The sequence below is a fragment of the Triturus cristatus genome, chromosome 7 (assembly GCF_964204655.1).
Source record: "Triturus cristatus chromosome 7, aTriCri1.1, whole genome shotgun sequence".
NCBI classification, from domain to species: domain Eukaryota; kingdom Metazoa; phylum Chordata; class Amphibia; order Caudata; family Salamandridae; genus Triturus; species Triturus cristatus.
In genome coordinates this window covers 728,685,123-728,706,402 of record NC_140590.1, presented here as the reverse complement: position 1 = coordinate 728,706,402, position 21,280 = coordinate 728,685,123, and the positions used below count along the sequence as shown (strand labels likewise).

The 21,280-nt window shown below is 47.2% G+C and overlaps 1 pseudogene; it reads right to left on the bottom strand.

Moving 5' to 3' along the window:
• Window positions 1–15,412: 15,412 nt before the first annotated feature.
• LOC146810439 (uncharacterized) overlaps window positions 15,413–21,280 on the bottom strand; it is a 63,708-nt pseudogene continuing 57,840 nt past the window's right edge.

Below are 21,280 nucleotides of genomic sequence, written 5' to 3'. Positions count from 1 at the left end.
AATATGTATTACATATTAATGAAATATGAATCTATGAGATGGTTGCTTTTAAGTTTTGATTAAAAACGAATTTTTATAAATTAAATTAATATATTTTAATTAGTTATCTTTTAATAAACATTTAATTTGATGAGTTAATGCACTGCAACATTTTATTTTATTACACTACAATGTTTTAAATATTTTTTTAAATATTAATAAACTTTAATTATATTTTCCTATACTTTACAATTGGGAGATCTCTGACAACGTATGAAAAGGTACTAGTAGCAACTTTATGCTTGTAAATTTGGCCTTAGATGTCTCCACCCTGTTGTATGTATGCACTTAGTCGTAAATCTACACTTGAAAATGGTGAATATTGAAAAAGTGTAGACTTACACGTGGGTGCAGGAGTAGATTTGCATGTGAGTAAATCTCCACAAATAAATTCGCCTTTTTTAAATAGGGCCCAAAATGTATGGGAGGTTTAGGTGTATGAGAAAAGCAAATAAGCAGAGATTGCCAGGGTGACTGCAGTAGAACAGAAAATCACAGTAGTAGGAGCTTAAGGCATTGAAAGCGAGACGTAGTGAGAGCAGCATGACTCTTGCAAATTAAGTTATCAGGCTTTACAACAGTGACATCAGGACTCAGAGGATCCACAAAGGACTGGCAGCGAATGACAGCAGTAGATGTTTGAAGCAGTGACAGAAGGACTTTGAGAACAGCAAGACCATAGGATATGAGTACAGGAGGAGTAACCACAGTGACAGTAAAACTCAGAGTGACAGCGGCTGGACTGGCAGGATATGATAGCATTAGGAGGTGCATTGAGAGCAGCAGTAGCTATACGGACTGGCAGGAAATGGCAGCAGTAAGACATACATAAAGTGACATCAGCAAGACTATGGAAGACGAGAATAGTAGCAGGAGAGACAGCAGGCATTACAGTGAATGCAGCAGTAAAATTAATGGCTGGCAGAGAATGGTAGTGGTAGGATCTCAGGAAGTAACTGCAGCGTGACTGCTGGATATTACAAACGTATAGAGCCTTATCAGGAAGGTGAGTACAATGCAAGTCTTTAGAACAAAGGTAAGTATCACAAGGGTTTTTGTAGGTTTACAACACAGCACATTACAATGCAGGTAGGAAATTAGGTTGAGGCTACTAGTCAGTACATGTGCTGTCTGTTGCAAGAAATATTGTGGGCTTGGTAAGAACATAGAGGGGCTTGGAGCACGCCCATTGCTTACCATTGGTTGGATTTCCTGTCGTTCTCATTTGCCTGCTGCTTATTTATGTGCCAGCTTGTCAATCTTGTGTTCGACCTTCCCATGGAGCATAGACTCTTTAGCATCACTTTAGATAAGAAGGATTTTATCCTTCCACTAACATCTCAAAAGGTATCATTGATGATACTGCTAATCACATGAATCTATAAACCCTTCCATCTATTTATAAAGAAAGGTTGTTAGTAATGGGCCCATTGTCTCTTACAGCAAAGAGTTACTGTGTATACATGAGTGGGTACATAGAATGGAAATAGCATAATCCCTGGAGGCAAGGTTAGTTGTGTATATTGAATGTTATACGTTGCACCATTTACAAACCAGTACAATTTGCAGTGCAAGTAGAACTTGTAAACAAGGTAGAGGCTGATTGTACGTGATGTTGGATGCAGAGGCATGTTTCAAAGCCAAAGCCTGTTGCAAAACAATTGTGAAAAAGGCCAGATCTTTTTTTGATGATAGATTATCCACCAGTGGACGCCTGGGCATGTGAAGGAAGTGACCCGATTAGGGCCATCCGGTTCACTCGCAACCACCCCTCAGCCTTCCACACAAATGAAGAATCGGTCAGACAGTAGAGAATACAAACCAAGTATATGTTTATTAAGATACACTCGAGCGGAGTCCCGCCTGCCCAGTCGCTTGGGGTGCTGCAGAGACGACTGACATCAGAAAACATGGTGATACATTATGTAAGATTCAGAACCAATGATGGCACGCCCAGACTGGAAATTTCCAGACTGAGGCAGCTACACAAAGGAGGTACAGAAGGATAAGTTTTGATCCTGAGACCAGGCACACACTGTCTCTATGCCAAGGTTGTTCTGCCTGCCCCTATTGCTGGACTAGTGGGAGCAGGCCTCTATCTAGTGGGAAAGGTATGCGCTAATAAGAACAGTGCATTCATTAGTACAGCAAGGCCCAACCTTGGCGAAAAGGAAAATTACCAAAGTTGCTTCTCGCAGAGGCAGAGAGAGATTAGTTTTGTTCATTATTAAAATAGCGGCCAAACATAAAATTGTGCAGCGAATGCTAACTTATGGAGAACAATATATAAGCGACACAGCTCAGACATTTTTATTCTAACACATGTGACCATGTTAAACAGTTGTAATGCCGTGTTATGGACAAATTCTGTGTAACAAGGACATTTACAAGGTGAGGATGTGTATTTCCAGGCCTTCGCTGAAGATTTTGAGGCATTGCAGATTGTTAAATAAAGTAGAATGTAAATGTAACCCATCTAGAGATGCTTTAACTCACACTGGTATTCTAATCATGACTTTAAGGTTGTATGCCGTTATGCTCATCTCAGGAATATGTGAACTGTATTTTACCAAAGTAGAGAGGTTGTCCATAGGGCCTGGTAGAAGGTGCCTTATCAGTGGCAAATACATATCTGTCAACATCTTGACTTAAAATGCTAGTGAAATCTTTAATAGGGTGATCGCATTAAGGTAAATTGAGTAGGAACTCATTTTTGGAGGGTTTTCTTTATAAAGCTTTGACAAAGCCTATAGGTTTTGCCTTTGGGACCTAATAGCTTTGCCAATGATTTTAGCCATGCTCTACAGCTTTCGGCATGCTGTGAAGCATGGCTGAAAAAGAGAAAAAAGTTATTTTGTGGACACACGCACCAAGTTTTTTTGTGTACTTTACACAAGCTCTTTTTTTGTTTATCTATCCAAGTTGAATTAGTAAATCTAAAGAAAAAGTAGCACAAGTTGGTGGGTGGAAGCAATGTGGGTGGGAAAGCAATATGGTGGAAAAGTTGGAACCAAGAGTGCAGCGTCTTGATTGGATGGGAGAATCTGTGAGCCTGGATGCTTCCGGTGCTTCCAGTGCCGAGAGAGGACGGAGGAGAGGCGTGCGGTGGCGGTGAAGGTAAGTTCATTTTTTAATATATTTTTTCATCCCCCCACCCACCACCCCCGTTCTGAGGGAGCCGCCACGGTCCAAAACAACTGGCCTTATTACTGCTTCTTTAATGCAAGATTCAAATGCAGAAGTGCAAAATGAATGAACAGAATTTACTTTTGGTTTTGCATCTGAAACAGAAATGTGTCAAAATGGACTAGAGTACTTTGTAGCGGTTGGGTGGAATGTGCAACATTTTCATCAAGTACTGACATTTTAGCAAACATCGTTTTGGATGTTGGAGTTTTTAATCCTGTAATTACTAAAAGCAAGCCTATGGGCACCAGAATGAAATATGTGTTTGGCTGAAAAGTCACGACTTGTTGGCACTATAGTTTGTCATTGTGTTACTGGACAGTATTTAAAAAGCAATATAAAAATCAGTCTGATGTTCTCCCTGTTATAAGTGGAGGAAATAAAAGGTTAATTTGTCAAGTTTTAAGGGGAGAGCCGAGATCGCCTCTCAAGTACAGATGTGAGTATCCCGCTACTAATGGGCAAATATTGGCACTCCTCCAAAGAAAAGGGGCGTACTGAAAAAACATTATTGCCCAGAACAGTGGGAGTTTTGGTACTCTGATGAAGTCCTCCTACAACCCCACACCTCTTGTGATTTGCAGGAGACTGATAAACATGTCGGAAGAGACACGAGAAAAAATAAGAACTGGCAAAGCTAATAAGTCTCACCTTTGTAATCTATTGGCTTTGACAGTGTTTTTTTAGCCATACTGCACAGCATCAGCAATGCTCTGAAGCATGGCTAAAGTTTTTTTTTTTTTAAAGCTTTTGACATGGCCACCTGCACCATAGATGTGGGTGCTACAAAATAATGCAGGTGCTTTTTTTCTTTGTAACTGAAAATACAAAATATAAAGGTGTATTTTTTTAATGCGGATGAGGTGAGCAGAAGCAACGTGAGGGAGGGTTGAGGAAACAGTGAAGCAACATGGTAGAAGGTGAGGGGATGAACAGTGAAGCAACATGGAGGAGGGTGGGGTAACACCAAAGCAACACGTGAGGAGGCACAAAAGAAAAAGGCGGGAGGGCTGGCAGGAACACCTAGGCAACAGGGGGCGGGTGGGAGTAAATGCTGTAGGACCTGCTTGGGCCCGCGGATGCGGAGGTGGTGCAGGCCTGAGCTGCGGGCTGCGCCTCGCTTGCTGCGGTCTGCGCGCGCTGTGCACAGTATTGGGCCTAGTGGTACTGGCCTTGCGGCGCTTGGGACCGGCAAACGGAGCATGGCCGGGTGGTGGCCGCTGGCCTAGCAGACGTTTTGTGGCGGAGGGCCCGGGCGGGAGTCCCAGGCACTACACAATATCTCTTTTTGCTTTCCGTTCCCGGAGGTGCGGCGTCTCATTGTTGGGAGTGCTGCACTAGGCCCTTCCCACTTGTAGTGATCTGCCTTGTTGCTGACAGTGCCCACGTGGACCCAAGTGGGCTGTGGCCTTCTGGTCCAGGATGGACGGTAGTGTCCCTGATATCTAAGCGGTATAATCCTGTCACTTTGGGACTGTTGAGCTGTGACCCCCACGCATCTGAATATTGTTCCACATTTGCGACCTGTGGTGATGTGTACATGACTGTGTCTGTTGCGGCTACTGTGGGGGCCGGGTCGGATGCCTGTGGCTCGGTGACCACGGATAACTGCTCCTTGCATTCAAGTGTGGTGCTGACCTGCCCTTTGCGCTGCGATTGGCCAGATTCTGGGAGTGACTGTGCCTCTGGATACTGCTGAAGGGCCTGGCGGCGTTCTAGTCATCAGTGACCTGCAGCTGGAGCTATTGAACAAGTGGATGTTCGCCTGCTGCCTGGCAGTCTGAACCTCTGGGTCTCTGGAGACTCGTTATTTGTGTGGCGGGACTGTATCTGTGTCTGCTGTGCATCTACGGCCACCTTAACGCCCAAGGAGTATCACATTTTGCTAATGGTATGTTGATCTGATGATAGTTGGCATATAGGGTATTCACTGCACTATACTATCAATCCATTTGCTTGAGACTTGCCGCTTTGGGATACTCCTGGGCAGCCCCTGGTGTCTTGCACTCCCCGACACTAACTATGGGGAAGCCAGATAAGACGCAACCCCGTCTCATGTTTGAGACGCGGAAATCGGGCAGGGCTCAACAGAAAGCGGCTTTTGATTCTGTGGCCGATGAACAGGGAGAGAGCCCGCCTAATTTGGAATCCACGCTGCTGGACATGCAGAAGAGTCTGAAGGCTATAGAGGGAAGCATTTTCACTATAAATAATCAGTTGGACCATATGTCCTCGCAACTGGAAAAACAGACAGCGAGAATGGGAGAGGACGAGCAGAGGGTCTCAAACGCTGGTTATGGCCTCGGTGAGGTAACAAGCAAGGCCCTTAACATGGAGAGGGTGCTATCTCTCATACAGACAAAGAATGAGGACTTGGAGGCCCGCTCTAGGAGAAACAATATTCGCATCACGAGGCTGCCCGAGTCGACGAACACTGGGAGAATGGAGCACTTCATTGAGGCCATGCTCACGGAAATATTTGGCGCCGAACACCTATCCTCCATGTTTGTTGTAGAGCGCGCTCTTCGCTCTTTGGCGGCGCATCCTGTCCCCGGGGCCCCACCTCGTTCCATAAATGCTCGATTATTGAACTACCGGGATCGGGATACTATCTCATGATTGGCCAGGGAAAGAGGTACTATCAATCATCAGGGAAACAACTTGTCCTTTTTTCCCGACTCTACTGTTGCTGTCCAGGCTGCACGGCGTGAATACGGTGCGGGTAAAAAATTTCTGCAGGCTGAAAATATTCCCTACGCCATGCTGTATCCCACTCGACTTCGTGTGGGGTCAGAGGGAAATTTCAAGATTTTCTCCACTCCCAAGGCGGCGATGGAACACGCTAAGCAACTTAAGAGACACCGACGCGAGGCTGAAGTAGAGCATGGGGAGGACGATTGAGACCGATTGATGGGGGCTGTTACTTTGTTCAATTTAAAACTTCTCTGTATAGTTGCCTTACTACTCTCTAGATGAATATGTGCACTGCCGCTACTTTCGCTGGACCCAGAAAGTCCTACTGTGTTACAAGTATGATAGATGTATGCTGAGTGATGCCTTATGATTTGGAATCCGACAGTGCATTGTAATGCAGGTTCTAGACCTGATCAGCCACCTCCTACTTTGTGGGAGGACAGTAGCACTCTGAAACCCCCCCTATGGGAGTTCCCCACATCAGCATTGTGTCGTTGTTTTACAGGGGTTTGTTTAGGCATTCTTGGGATGGCTTTGGCAAGTTGGGGTAGCCGAAGTGGGGGGGTGTACTGGGGGGTGGGAGTTGGTAATCGGAGGCATGTGTTGGACGATCTATATGACAGTTTATGCTTGGTCTGCTGTATGTCTCTCTTCTCTTCATTAGCATGTACTACGACGTATGGGTAGTAAGTTAAGGTTCCTAACTTGGAATGTTCGTGGCCTTAATAGTCCCAAGAAAATTTGAACTATGATCGCCTTCCTGGATACGTTGCATGTTCAGGTTGCCCTGCTGCAGGAGACCCATCTTACTAAGATTTCTGAGAAGAATGTGGGTGCAAGGTGGGCCGGGGTGAGGGTGGCCTCCTCATACTTCTCTTATTCCCGTGGGGTGTTGATACTTGTAAAGAAAGGCATACCATTTCATGTACATGGTACGGACATGGATGAGCAGGGTCGACTGGCTATAGTGCACGGGACAATTGGCGGTATGAATGTCCTGCTGGTGAAGGTGTATGGCCCTAATGTAGATGATCGCCCATTTTTTTACGATGTGTGGCGCTGCATCTCCGCCTTTTCTACTGCTGACATACTGTGGGGTGGGGATTTTAATACCTGCTTGGATGTGGCGTTGGACAGAGAGGGCCCTGGGGTGGCAAGACACAGGTTATCTACTGATGCCCTCCTGGGTATAATGGAGGCTGGCAATTTGCTTGACATTTGGCATATGCGACACACAGTTGTTAGGGAAAACACATTTTTTACCACTGTGCATGGTACCTGGTCCCGCCTGGACTATTGGCTTCTATCAGAGGCTATATATCCTTATGTGGTTGATGTTCAGCATTTGGCCAAAACTTTGTCTGACCATTCACCTGTACTTCTTGAGCTACAAGTGCCCGATTATCCTAGGCCCCCGTTTTCGTGGAGGTTGCAACCTTCGTCCCTAAATGATCCGGTATTTAAACAAACTGTGAAGCCATACATAACTATTTTAAGGATAATGTAGGCACAGTCGATGACGTGGGAGTTTTGTGGGAGGCCTTCAAGGTTACGATTAGAGGGATATGTATTGGTGCGCAGGCTGGTGTGTTGAAGTACCTGCGGCGCAGAATCAGTAGGCTTGCAGCCGAAATAGTTGAGCTGGAGCGTGAATATGTCCGGAACCCCGCTCCCAAGCATCTCTCTAAGATTTGCGAGCTCATTACAGAGCATAACGAAACGGTGGATCAGGAAATGTTACATAGATCCCTTCGCGGTATTGCTCGGTATTATGGAGAGGGTGGACGTCCTAGTCGATCGTTAGCTCAGAAAGTAGCGGCGACGCACAGCCAAGCTCACATCACCGAACTGCTGGACGGGGAGGGAGTGACACATTATGATACCTTGGGGATAAGTAGGGTGGTGCTGGACTTTTATTCACATTTGTATAGTAAGCGCAACTCGCCCCCTGCCGCTGATATTAATGAGCACTTAGACGATGTGGCTCTGGGTTGGTTGTCCCCGGCACAACGCAAATATATCACACTGCCCTTTGATGTAAAAGATGTGAGGTTAGCTTTTATGTCCCTGCCCACCTGTAAAGCGACTGGATTGGACGGCCTCCCCAGTGAGTTTTATAAGGCATATGTTGAGGACTTGCGCCATGGCTGTTGGAGGTCTTCGCGGAGGTGTATGACTCTGGCGCTTTGCCTAAATCTTTTACGGAGGCCCTACTGGTGCTTCTTCTGAAGCCCGACAAGGCTGCTAACAACTGTGACTCCTACCTACCACTCTCTATTATAAATATAGATGCCAAGATTTTGGCTAAAATGATAGCTACCAGACTACAGCCATTGATCCCAAATCTTGTGCTTCCGGAACAGTCGGGATTTTTGCCCTCTCACTCCACGTCGCATAATCTCCGTACTGTCTTTTCTACACTACACTACTTTGAGCAGGATTTCCAACCAGTGGCATCCTTTTAGATGCTGCCATGGCGTTCGATTCTCTCCAGTGGGACTATATGTTTGCTATCTTGTTACGAATGGGCCTACCGCCGTTTTTTCTCAAATGGATACACCTATTGTATAATGCGCAGATGGCTCGGATACGTGTTAATGGGTGGATATCTGATGCATTCTCCATTCACTGCGGCAGGCAACAGGGCTGCCCCGTCGACCATGCTTTTTGCGTTGGCTCTTGAGCCACTAGCTTGTAAGTTGCGACAGGTACATGCGGGGGAAGCATTGCGATTTAAACAGCGGCCCCTAGTGGTGTCATTGTACGCAGATGATATGCTACTTTACGTTCGGGACCCTGTCATCCATTTATCTGAATTGTTACGTGAATATATCAGATTTGAAAGATATTCTGGTCTGGGCATCAACTGGGATAAATCCACTGTGCTCCCTCTCACAATATGGAACAAGGTGGTCCCAGTTCAAATATATCAATCAAAGGCAATATAAATAAACAATAACAAATAAGTCAAAAGATGTGAAAACAGTTCAAGTGTTATATAATCACACTGAACATCTATCGCAGATTTTTGAGAACACAATAAACAACAATCATTAGAAAATCATCATTGATGTGTCCAAGTAGGTGGGGAGGGAAAAGGGCAGTGAATTGTGTGAGGTTGTGGGGTAAGTGAAAGATATTACTAACAATTGTTTACAATCAAATTGTTAGGAATGCCTATTCAATGCCACATATTATACACATGGTTCATATCACAATACTCTACAATGAATTTGTGTGCAGCCATGTAAGATGGAAGTCACAGTGCGACATGCACTGTTGGCGTTACTGGCATCAGTGGTGTGTCGACGTTTTCGACCCCTGGATTCGTGTAGGTATTTGTCAGAACCTTACTAGTGGGGGTCTTCCTCAGGACGAAAGTGCAAGTGGGAGGGAAAGGGCACCGTATCTGCCTGAGTATTCAAAGGCGCATGAAGTCGTCTAAGAAAATGGGGTACAGTGCCTCCGGGGAGTATGATGGAGAGAGTGGTAAACACTCAGCCAAGTGGAGGAAATCCCTTAAAAAAGTCGATTGGATGCAGTCCAATCGACAGCATCAAGGCTTAAACTCAATTATTTCAGCTTGAGGAGTGAATCTTACTCGATCGTAATTCTATGTTGGCCTACACCTTGACCGCCTTGTAGTAGAACAGCGTGTGTCTGTCTGCTCAGTGCTCCCTCTCACAGCAAATACATGGGAGATAGATCTTGAATTCCCCTTGAGGTGGTCGACTGACCCTGTGAAGTATCTGGGCGTGTGGCTTTACAGGGACCTTGAGGTTGTGATCACTGCACATTACGGTCGGGAGGTTTCCGCGATCACGGAACGGGCCGAGCGCTGGGCCAAACTCCCTCTCTCTCTTGCTGACCGCATCACGGTCATTAAAATTACCTTTTTGCCCAAGCTGCTGTACATGTTTGTCAACATTCCCATTCGCCTGAATTTGGCGCTATTCAATACGCGGAAAGAAAAACAAAGGGGGGAGTAGAGAGGTTCCACTCAACGAGTGGTGGAGGTGGATACTTCCTCCCAATAAAGCGTACTTAAACAAAGGGATCCACCCGCATGTATAGTAGATCAAGAGACTCCCGTTCATACCATGTGTGTCCCACGGTCGTGGAGAATACACATCAGTTGTTAAAATACCCCTCACACACCAAAAGGGCCCTTGGTGTCATGCTTCATCATAGGGGTCTTCCCGCCCCTCTACGGGACGGGGCGTGCTACGACCAACGTATACGTGGGAGCACTGTTCATCGACGGAGCCGACCGGGGTGGTTATTTGAGCAGGACACTGATCCTAGGAGGCGTAGCCTATTTGGCACTCCAACCACTCGGTAAATGAGCTCATGAGGAAATTGTTCTCTTTGCAGCAAGTTACAAGGAGTATGTAAGACCCATTGGGGCGTTACCAACTCTTGGAGGCTATTTACCTCCTATTTGATTTTTTCACCCACTATTTTTCACCACATCACAGTGCGTCGTTGGAAGGGATCTTCTTAGGTCCTGACGAAGAAGCTTGGGGAAGCTTCGAAACATGTCGACACCAGGAGGTCAAGCTCATTGAGGCATACACCCTCCACCCCCACCTTTTTACTAATACCAGCTTAGATGGCAGAATAAAATTTTTTTTCCTAGTCCAGTGAGCCAGGTATTTTTTTAAAATCACTCTCCACTCACTCCTGACCCTTCCTTGCACACCCTTGCACTACACATAGTAGTCTCACCAAGAACAGTGCTCCCACGTATACGTTGGTCGTAGCACGCCCCGTCCCGTAGAGGGGCGGGAAGACCCCTATGATGAAGCATGACACCAAGGGCCCTTTTGGTGTGTGAGGGGTATTTTAACAACTGATGTGTATTCTCCACGACCGTGGGACACACATGGTATGAACGGGAGTCTCTTGATCTACTATACATGCGGGTGGATCCCTTTGTTTAAGTGTGCTATTCAATACGCTTCAGTCGACCCTGCTGTCGTTTGTATGGGGGGGCAAGAAGCCCCGCTGCAGCTGGAGTGCACTGGTTCAGCCGTTCGAACGTGGTGGATTCGAAGCTCCTGATTTGAGGCTATATTATTTATGCGCACAGGCACAGTATGCACACTTTTGGTATTTTCCACAGAAATTTCAGCCTCATACAGCTACTGAGGTGGGTTCGGTGCTTCCGATGCCTCGGACTGCAGCAGCCCTGTCGGGTGGAGCGTGTGGTTCACGCGGGGAGATCAGCCTGGTGGACTGCACGGCCTGGACATGGAAAACTTTAGTTAAAAGGGCGAATCTGGAATATTTATATGCCCCAACGCTCCCCCTCGCTACACATCCGGTTATATCGGCAGCTCAGAAGCCTGCGACCTTGAAGGTGCTTAGTGAGGTAGGGATTAGATGTTTGGGAGACTTTTATAGCCAGGGTCGACTTCGCTCGCTGTCGGACATCCAGGGAGGATGTGATGCCGGACTGATGATGCGTTTCACATGTGTGCGGGTGCGACAGGCAATCCGTGCTGTATACCCAGCATACCCGGAGGAGCCGTGCACTTTGCTGGCACTGTGGGCAGTGCTGGCGAGTGCAAAACATAGTGGTCTTATTACCAAGTTATACAATGCATCCCTGACAGGGCCGGACTGACAATGCCGGGCACCGGGCAATCCCCCGGTAGGCTGGATGGGGTGGGGGCCGGTTTTATGACAGGGGGCCGGTTTTGTTGCTGGGGTCGATTTGGGCGCTGGTGTGACCGAGCAAACAGCAAGCACACAACAACTATCTGCATAAAATGCAGCTGCTGCCTGGTGGTGCTGCACGCACCGTCCGTGACATGTCCATGGTGGATGTCATGTCTTCACCCGATTTTATTTCATTTAGGCTAGCAGCCCTGAGCATATATTATTTATTAAAAATCCACTGGGCTGCACTGCACTTCCATGCGCGTCTTCAGTCACCGCCTTCGCGTCTACGCGGCACGTCATTCACCCTTAGGGTGGGGGTCTGGAGTCGGTGGACCTGCTGGTAATCATGCGCAAGCGCATTGGGTGTCGCGCAATAAAAAGTGCGTGTGACCGAGAGGCAGAGGAGGCCTGAGAGTGAGACGACGAGAGGCTGGAGCGGAGTGTGGAGGCGCTGACCCCTTAATTTTATTATTTGCTGCCGCTCGGCACCCGCAGGTGAGTGATGATCGGCAATGCAAATGCAATCCTTATCCCAGCCTGATCAATTAATGTATGGCCAGGCACTGTCTCTGGATGCGTCGCGACCGGGCCGGAATTAAAAGCAAAAGCCTGGTTAGGCCCCGTCCCGGTTCCGTGACCGAAGCAGTGGTTATTATTCAACGTGACATCAACAGAAACAGTTTGAGTAACAGAGGGAAGCGTTCTGTCTACTGTCTCACTTGTGGCAGCGTTTTTAGGGCACTGGAAGTGGTTTAAATGGAACTATTAATTTTAACAGCTGTCAATGCCAAATCGTTTTATGGCTCGGCTTGTGCTTTGGAATTTTGGTCCATGCCCCCTGGCTTAATACTCCCTATAGAATTTGTGGCTTGGCCACTTCTAAGTAAACCTTCTATCAGTGACGTCCTAAAGCAAAGTGTCTAAGGCGTACGTTAGCACGACATAAAATAAGGTGTCCTAGCGGTGTCCCACAGCACAGGAGGAAAAGGGCTGCATGTACCGTGACGTCACAGAAGAACTTCCAAAACAAAGCACAGGAGGCAGAGGGCTCCATGTACCGTGACGTCACAAAGGAACATCCCAAAGCACAGGGCAGAGTTCACAGATCAGCGCCTACAGTGACATCCAAAAGCAGGGGAGCCAGTGCAGTGAGCTCCGTGTACTGTGAAGTCACGGGGCATGGTCTCCCATTGACAATATAAAGCACAGTAGGCAGCGTCGTCACAGAACATGAGCTACCAGCATTAGGGGCACCGCTTGGAGCATGGTGCACTGCTGTACTGGGCAACCCCTACTTCACCCACTAGGAACGGAATAGCGTCTTTCATGCAACATACTGCCCACGAAGTTGAAACAACATTCCAGCATAGTCTGAGCGACAAGGGACCACATTGCAACTCTCACACGTTGACAGCTGTCGCATCCCGAAAATGAGCGCACGCTTTTATCTTGGCACACCGGAAGCCTATTTACAGGGCATTTTCTCTGCCCCGATTTAACCCCCCCCCCCGCCTTCCCGCTCCCACTGCCAACCACTTTCTGGACAACAAATTGTCCTTTCTTCCTGGTCTATTCCATAAATTACAGAACGCTTCCCTCTGTTACTCAAAGATCGGGTGAATGCGCAAAGGGCTGCCATGTTATGCCTCCACCGTGATAGTGCCAAGATGCCTGTGCATTTTCAGGGAGATTTGTTTCACTTTCTAACGAGCCTCGCATTTAACAAAACATGCCCGGCTCCATAGAAGATCGTGCAGAGTTCACCAAACAAAATCTGCTTACATTTTGAATAGCTTCACAATCAGGAGAGACGCATGTTTGTGAGGCTGGACCACGGGAGGGTGGACAGCCCCACCACTTTCCGACCACAAACGGACTTACATTCTGCACTGGCCCTGTGCTGTCAAATAAAAACACACCTTGTTCCAAAATAGTGATGATGGGGGTGAAAAAAGGCGCTCTTGCAAGCTATTCACTCGCTGGGAGGGCACTGTCCCAGAACATAGCCACAGGGAGCAGTGGTCGAAGTGGGCGGGATCGGCAGCCAGGCACGGCGTGCCCCTACTTCTTTAATTACATTGAGTCTGTTCCCCTACTTTCTTATTTTAAACATGCCTCCCGGAGGGCAGAAGTTGCTGAGGCCGATAGTTAAGGCTCGGCTTTTGGGGTTGGGCAGAGAAGGAAAAGGACTCTGTCTTTTCCTTCTTGCCAAGAGAACACAAGGATAGTGTCCAGTTCTCCTGCCGCTGGCAGCTGCCCCCCCCACCCTCTTTGTTCTCTATCTTCCCTCTCTTTCTGTCTCTCTCCTCCCCATTTAGTAAAAACCAAGACTTCAAGAAACAGGTATTACCTTCTCTTTCCTCCTTTCTTTTATTTGCTCCCCTGTTAAATGGATCCAAAAAAGAAAAAAAACACTTTTGCTGGAAACGTAGGGGCAGATTTACAAGAAAGTGACGCATCTGTAGAGATGCGTCACTTTCCCTGCGCCAACATGCAATACCCTTGCGTCACCATGGATGCGCCGTATTTACAATACGGCGCACCATCGCGCAAGGATTGACAGATGCGTCAGAAATTCTGACGCATCTGTTGACGGAAAAGTCACGCATTGCTGGAGTCATGTCGCAAGCACAACTCAACTCCAGCAATGCTTAGGGGCACCCTATACCTAACATGCTGCGTCACTCCTTACACCTGCTTCAAGCAGGCACAGGGTTTTGACGCAGCATGGACATAAAAGTGACCCAGTGAAATCATGTAGATTTCACTCCGTCACTTTTACGGGGCTTGCTGCGACAGAACGCCCACCCTGCATACATTAAATCTGACGCAGGTTTCATTTGGCGCAGGGCTTCACAACGTGACGCATCTCCCTAGATGCGTCACGTTGTAAATGGGCCGCAACTTTTACGCTGCCGCTGCATCAGAAAAGTGACGCAACAACGGTGCAAAAGTGACGCAAGGGGCTTGTAAATCTGCCCCGTAGTCTTTTTTGACATTTTTCAATTTCTAAGTGCAGCCTCGGGTGGAGATAAATAAAACATTAAAAATATGAAAAATAACTAACTAACTAAAGCAAGACAGAGTGGTTGCAAGGTGGGCAGATGGATCTATTCACACCTGAACACATTAGCGCCACTTTACAGTGTTTGCCAGTGAAGCGGTGCTTTTGTTTTCTCTTTGCTCTTTGAACTACATTGTTTTCCCTGTGTGGGAAAGTGCACTATTCCTGGAGGTACTGAAGTACCTGCTGGATTGGTCAATTGGTAAACAAAATGTGGACCGCGGCTCTGTGTTCATGAATGTGGTCTTTTTAAACATACTGCTTAGGCTTTGTGATAATATAGGCAATGGCATTGAAGTGGGTCCCTTCTGGGCCCTGTAGCCATGGCCTTAACTTTTCAGGCAAAAGCACTCACTAATTTCTGAATAAGAAGTATAAAAAGAAAACGGTAACCATGTTGTTTCTGCTTACATTTCACATGCTTTACTCAATCTTGCATTCCCCATAAGCGTTTGCTTTTTCTAGAATGTTGTCAATTTTGTTTTAGGTAGCCTCTTGCTCTTGTCTAGTGCGTAATGTAGATTTTCCTAATAGATTATGACGGAAAGTCTTAATTTTATTAAAGACACGGAGGCGAGTATTATGCTTACTTTTCTTGCTTTATTCCAATAGCAGCAAGATAAAACTACGACTCCCAGAAGGCTTGGTGAAAGAACTACCAGCCAATGGGAAACAAAGAAACAAATACTGACCAATCACAACCAAGGTAATAGTATAAGGTCTATCGTGACTGCGAACAGCCCTCTTTTCTTATGCGAGCAATTACAGAGAATGCAAAAATAAAGGAGAAACAGAGAACAAAATGCATAAAGTCAAAGTCCACGTAAAAAGTTCTTTTCCGAAGACCACCAGAGGAGACTCGGAGAGAAGGTCAAATCCAAGGACGGAAGGTGACGTCACAGAATGAACGATCTTGGTAGAATTCATGATGACCTCAGGATGATGCCGGTGGCAGCGCAGGAGTTCCTGTGGGGAGGGAGAACACCAGTTAGAAGTGTTGTGGCGGGATAATACTCGCCTCCGTGTCTTTAATAAAATTAAGACTTTCCGTCATAATCTATTAGGAAAATCTACATTTTATGTCAAGACCGGAGGCTCCTATTATGCTTGTTTAAAGCATATCAACCACCAAAGAAGAAGCAGTAATAACAGGTTTGCAATAAAATGTACGGAACACTGTATCATTAGATCAATCTGCTGCCTTCAGGATATCCTCCAGACGGGAGCCAGCCCAAAAGGCTTTAGAAGCCATGGCTCCTCTAGCGGAATGAGCTCCGAAAACGGAGACGTCAATACCGGCCAGGGACATGACCCAACGAACCCAACGGGCCAAAGTAGCAGCAGAAACAGGATGAAAGGGTTTACGAAAAGAAATCAGGAGTTGGGAGCTGGAGGAAGTCCTGAGAGCAGAGGTCTTACTTTCATAAACTTTTAAACATTGACCTACACACAACTTGGGATTGGAGGGAAAATAGGGATAGAACACAGAATGTAAATTGGTCTTGGTACGTTTGTGAATATGAAACATCACACCGGTAGGAGTAAACTGTCTAGAAGAAACATCTAAGGCTTTCACATCAGATACTCGTTTAATGGAAATTAAACATAATAACATAGTAAGTTTAGCTGAAATCATTTTCAAAGAAAGAGCAGAATTGTCAGGCCAGTCAGAAAACAACTGCAAAACCAAATTTACATCCCATAAACTAGAATACTTAGCCAAAGGCGGTTTTGAAAAACAAATTCCTCTTAGCAATCTGCATACCAAGGGATGAGCCCCCGCAGGTTTTCCATCAATGTGGGCATGATTGAGAGAAATGGCAGATCTGTATAGGTTGATGGTACGATAGGATTTGCCGGAGCTAGCCTCAGAGGCTAAGAAATTAACCATAAAATTTAAAGAGGCTGAAACCTGCTTGACCAAAGAGACCAGGCGGACTTGTAAGCCTTGGAGGTGCCTGGGGCCCATGCCCGACTAATAAAGACTGAAGCTTCCTGTGAAATGATGAAATCAGAAGAGGAAGGCTGGAGATTTTCCAGGCGGACAACGTCAGAGACTGGTCGACCACCAAAGGATGGGGGTTGCCCTGAGGATCCGAGAGAAGATTGGGAAAAGGAGAAAGAAGGACGGGAAAGTCTACCGCCAATTCCAGGAGTGACGGGAACCAAATCTGGGACTGCCAAAAGGGAGCTACTATCACCAGAGACGTCATTTGGCGACGCACTTGCGATAGGACTCTGTTGATCAACAGAAAAGGAGGAAAGGCATAATTGAGGTGAAGGGACCAATCTTGGAGGAAGGCGTCGGTCGCCAGAGCCAAAGGATCCGGACGCCAGCTGAAGAAATGGGGCAACTGGGAATTGAGTCGGGAAGCAAAGAGGTCTATTGAGAAAGGACCCCACAACTGAGAGAGGGAGAGAAACACGGAGGGAAGAAGCTTCCAATCGCTGGAATCCCGGAGGAAGCGAGAATGCCAATCGGCCACAGCGTTGAGGTCCCCTGGGAGGTATTCCGCAGAGAGCGATAGTTTGTTGGAAAGGCAAAATTCCCAAAGACTTTTTGCTAGATCTGCTAGAGCCTTCGATTTTGTGCCACCGAGATGGTTTATATAGCGAACCGCAGAAACATTGTCCATGCGAAGAAGGATGGTACAACTTACTTTGTCTTTTGCCAGACTCTGGATTGCAAAGGAACCTGCAAGCATCTCTAAACAGTTGATGTGCAATTTGGACTCCTCTTTTGACCATGTACCGCCAGTCGATATTGGTCCACAACGGGCGCCCCAACCCGTCAGGCTTGCATCGGATTCTAATACAAGATCTGGGGCGGAAGCGAAAATGGTTCGACCGTTCCAGGCCTCCAAATGGTTTAACCACCATTGCAGTTCCAGGTGAGATTCGAGATCTAATTCTATGTGATCGGAATACGCGAGACCTTGTCGAAGATGCCTGATCTTTAGGCGTTGAAGAGCGCGATAATGAAGGGGACCTGGGAAGATAGCCTGAATGGAAGCCGATAGCAGGCCGACTATTCTCGCAAGGGTCCTGAGAGAAATGAGTGGACGGCGCAGAACCTGGGAAATCTCCGTTTGAATCGTGGAGATCTTGGACTGTGGAAGAAACAGAGAAGCCAAGGGAGAGTCTATGCGGAACCCCAGAAACTCCATACTCTGAGACGGGATGAGGGAGGACTTCTCTAAATTGAGAAGAAAGCCCAACTCCAATAGAAGAGAGCGGGTAGTGTTGAGATCGTGCAATAATGCCAGTTTGTCTAGGTTCATGAGAAGAATGTTGTCGAGATAAATGATGAGTCTGATCCCCAGAGATCTTAGATAAGCCACAACGGGTCGCATTACCTTTGTGAAGCACCAGGGTGCTGAAGAAAGACCGAAGGGTAGAGATCGAAAACGATAAGTGACGTTTTGCCATTGAAATTGGAGGAATTTCGTGTGGGATTCGTGAATCGGAATAGAAAGATAAGCGTCTTGGAGATCGATGCGGACCATCCAATCGTTTTGACGCAAGGTGTCTCGTAAATGAAGAATTGTCTCCATTTTGAAGTGGCGATAAACCACAAACTGATTGAAAAATCTGAGATTGATCACCGGTCTCATCTTTTTGTTCTTCTTCTGAACAAGAAAAAGGGTGCTGAGGAAACCTGAGGGATCGAAGGGGGAAACGAGAATAGCTCTTTTGGAGAGAAGGGCCTGTATTTCCGAGGAGACCAGAAGGGACATTTCTGTTGAGAACACTAGAGGGGCAGGAAGAACGTGTTGAAAAGGAGGAGCGTAAAGCTCGATACGATAACCTTGGACGGTGTCGAGAACCCATGGATCTGCAGTGAGAGTCTGCCACCTGTGAAGGAAAAGAGCTAAACGACCCCCAACAGGAAGAACTGCACTCACCTTGTTGAGAGTTGTTGTTGTTGTGGCGGAAACCACGTTGGCCCCTGCCTCTGTAGCCCCGACCTCTTTGGGGGTAAAATTGGGGCTTGAAATCCTGTTGGTTGGAGTTGAAGGCACCACGGGAGCCTTGGGACTGGAACCCACGGCCGGTAGAGCGGCTCCTGCCTCTTCCGACCCTGCCAAAAACCCGAGACGGGAAGACCTTTTTGATGGACTGCTGCGCCTTATCCAAGGAGGCAAAGGTGGTGACGAACCGACTTAAGTCTCTCACTAACGAATCTCCAAAGAGAAGACCATCGGCCTTGACACCGGGATCAAGGGGGGCAAGGTTGGCCAGCTTGGGGTCTAACTTGATTAAGAGGCCCTTGCGGCGCTCATGAGTTAAGGCCGCATTAGTGTTGCCCAAGAGACAAAAAGCGCGTTGGACCCACAGTGAAATCTCTTCTGGATTAAGTTCTGAGCCATCCAGGCGAGCTGATTCAGCCAAATCGAAAATGCGGGCCAACGGTCCCACTAAATCAAGCAGTTTGTCTTGGCAGGAAGACCAAGCCTTGTCCACCCCTTTGCGTGGGTCCTTGCCAAACTTTGAAAAGAAAGTGAGGAGAGGCTGATCAATAGCAGGGGTAGAAGTTATATGAGAACGGAGAGAGGGCTTCGGACACTCGGACTTTAATTTAGCTCTTACAGTTTTGTCTAAAGGAAGACGAAGTCTGGAGGTGATATACTCTCCCACGTGGTCAATAGGGAACCATTCGGTAGAATTAGGGTGTCTGATAGAAGCAGGGTCAAAAAGAGGCGTACCCTCTGGGTCAAGCACCTGCTCCGATGCAAAAGCATCCAATTTTAATTTCTTAGGAGGGGACGACGGGTTTACAATGTCAAAAACATCATCAAGGTCAGTGGCGTCACCCATATCGTCATCTGTATCGTAAATAGTAGAAATGACCAATTTCTGTGGTACCTCCGGGTTGTTGGACTTGGCCTTACGCTTGCCAGCTAGACTTTTTAACCCCTCCTGAGTAGGAGGCCTGGGAGGAACCACGTCCTCTGTCATATGTGAGGAAGACTCACCAACCACTTTGACGCCAAAGAAGAAACCTTGGAGTGTACCACTGTAAGTTTTCTGCTATCCCCCGCAGATTTGGCCATTGCTTTGGTCATTAAACTCAAGAGAGAATTCTCCATAGTCTTGGAAAAACGCTTCATAGAAGCCTCAACAGCAGTTTCCACTGAGGAATTAATAAAAGAACTTAAATCCTCTTTAAACTCATCACCTTCATTGTCATTAGGCTCATTTGAGACTTGCATGGTAAAATATATTGAGAAAGCTGCACAAACCCGAAGAGAAAGGGTTAATTGTGAGGAAAAATTAATGGGCGTGTGAAAAGGAGGAAAACCCCTCCCTCTGGGGGCGTGTAAGCCAGGGAACAGGAAACCAGAAGAACTGAGGAAGCAAAGCGAGTGAGCCGATACCAGCTGCGTCGAGCTGAGGAGAAGTTCCGGAGCGCTGCGCCACCGTTTGAGAGAGCGAGCGGTGAGAGAGGCGCGCGTGGGGCAGAGAAAGCATGTAGAGCGCGTGGGGGGGACGGTAAAGTCAAAGGCATAAACTCGCGTAGGTGCGCGAGGTAAACAGAAGTAGCGAAGATACGCTGTAAAGCTCAGCAATACAATACACAGAGCACAATTCAATAAACTTAAGTCACAATTAATGGTAACGACAGAAAAAGGTACTTATCTTGACTGCGAGCAGCAAGAAAAGAGGGCTGTTCGCAGTCACGATAGACCTTATACTATTACCTTGGTTGTGATTGGTCAGTATTTGTTTCTTTGTTTCCCATTGGCTGGTAGTTCTTTCACCAAGCCTTCTGGGAGTCGTAGTTTTATCTTGCTGCTATTGGAATAAAGCAAGAAAAGTAAGCATAATAGGAGCCTCCGGTCTTGACATAAAATTTGAATTGAGTCACATCCAGGTGTTTATAGCGGGTCAGTGCAGTGCAAGTTTCTCTCAGTGGGGCAGTATGGTGTTCAGTGGGAGAGAGGATGTGGCACTATGGTCACAGCTGCTGAGTTTGGAACTGGGTAACCAGGTCAGCCTTCATGACTAGTCCACCAGACCACTCCCCCTGAGGAAGCACATTCCCATGCTAGACCTTACAAGGCCCACAAATCTTAAAAGCCCTGGTGTCTTAGCACCAGCACGTGGACCCTAGCAGTGGCAAGTGTGGGTTAACCTTGAACGCCTGTCCGCTACAATTCATTCTGAAGTTGACCTCCAGTCTTGCAGGCAGGCCTATGAAGCACCACACCATAGAGTGACAGTGATTCTGTCACTGAGGTCACAGGACCCTTGAGCAGGGTGGCTCGAGGGCAGTGCGACCGCACCAGACGCTGACCAGCCGCGGTCCGTTCAGGTATCAGCGCTGGGGCAGAGGGGCCGGGTAAGGGGGAATTACGAGGGACGATGCAGAGGGAAAATTAAATAAATGATTAATTTTCCCTCTGCATCGTCCTTCGAAATTCCCCCTTAAACGCCCCCACCTCCCCACCGCTGTAACCTGCATGGACCGCGGCTGGTACTGACTTCAGTTGGGGGCATCGTGTTTGCAAGTATAATATGGTTTTAAAAGCCCTTGCTGCCTGCTTCCTGGCCTCCAACAATTTCCGGCACACCTCTGACTCTGCCCACTGACCCTATCCATGGGTTATTCCCGCCCTCAGATTCTCC